Genomic DNA, 1,778 nt, shown 5'->3' on the forward strand with positions numbered 1-1,778 from the left:
TTGATTGAACTAACTCATTTCAGCTGTTCTGGAACCAAAAACTCAGAGTTTCCCATCTCAGGGTAAGTCAACTCAGAGTTCAAGTTTTAACTCAGAGTTGGTTGAACCTCCTTATTGAAACAGGCCCCGGTGTTTTCAATCTCATCTGAAATGAGCGTTACGTAAAACATGCGTTACATAATCGGATTACTTTTTCTGATGTAAAGTAACGCATTACAGGTAACGTGCATTACGTAATGTGATAACTTGTTTAATGTTACGAGTAAAGTAACGTGCGTTACATACGCTTGTTAAACAACCAGAAATTGTTTTGATGAGAGAGAACTCCACGAGTGCGGATGAGAACCCGTGACCTCTGACCCGCCAAAGTTCTTCCACAAGACCGATAAAACACGCAAGCAACCTTCGCGGATCTGTGCATTTAGTCACGTGATAATTCTGTTATTTCGATGATTCTTATTGTACACATATATTGTACATATATGACTGACTTACTCTGCATCTCTGACTGGCCGTCAGAGGAGTCTCCTTAACTTATACAGCGCTTTATTCAACACTGAGAGTTTCAGAGCAGCTTTACTGAGGTAACAGGAGAATAATGCAGCAAAGTTTGTTTCCAGAAGACAATAGCGTCACAGTCCAGCTTAAAGAGCAACTTGCAGGTTAGAAGACCCAACAAGTCAATGTATAGAAAAATAATGTAGGAACTAGATTTTCTTTAAAAAAAAATTATAAATATGCTACAGTGGCTTCTGGAGTCGTTTTTGTGAGAAAATTTTACTTCCGCATCTGAAAATGGGCGTGACGGGCGAGAGTCGTGACGTAGCACGAGGGAGAGCGGTCGATTCACACAACAGGGAAATATGGATTGCAATGACATTTCGGACGCTGAGGAAATTGTTTACGGACCACAGCCATACAATTATGAGCCTGCTAGGCTGCCAAGAGAGCAGGGACAGGCCAGGATTAATGTTAGACAGAACATATTGGAACTTACAATAACAGAAACTAAGCTTTGATCAGGCGTTTGTCATGCTCATTAATATCCGCCCAGACTAACGTTACGTGATATAACTTAGCGGTTTCTCATCGAGAGACAGAGAGATATTTATTCATGATACATTTTTTGTTCCATAGGGGCTTGTGTGGGAAATGCGAGGCAATGTTTACAGCTGAGGAAAGTCAGTGTTGCAGGGAGGTGGATGCATACTGGGCCTTAGTGGAAAATGCCAAACTTCCATGGTTGCAGTTAGTGTTACTACAGTAAAGCCATGGTGAATGTTGCTGATCTGTGGACACTGGATAGTTCGTTCATTCATTGCACAATGTTTATTCCTGGTTTTCACGTCAGCGCTGTTTGATTTGTTAATAACGGAGAAATGTGAATATTTCTCACTAGATCTCGCAGCGATGTTATTACTTCAGTGGCGAATTCTTTATTTACTGGATCTCGCAGTTAGGCTACAGTGTTGCTTGATCAGGCTCGCGCTGCACTGGTCCAAACTGATAAATGTTCCACACAAACACAATAACGAGTAACTGTTAGCTCAGTTTCGTTCCGCTTACATTGCGTTTGCCAGTTGATGTTGTGCTCGCGCCTACATCCAGCGGGAGAACCCGAAGATGCGGGCACTGAAGGAACCGCACTAGCTCTGAGTCTCACCCGGTTCTTACTTCGGTATCCCATGTTGAACTCCTTCATATCGCCGGGACGATAATCATCCGATCTGAAGTGAACGCTACACACGACCGCGTTTTCCGAAGCCGACGCGGAAGAG

The sequence above is a fragment of the Scardinius erythrophthalmus genome, assembly GCF_964197995.2.
Source record: "Scardinius erythrophthalmus genome assembly, chromosome: 17".
NCBI classification, from domain to species: Eukaryota; Metazoa; Chordata; class Actinopteri; order Cypriniformes; family Leuciscidae; genus Scardinius; species Scardinius erythrophthalmus.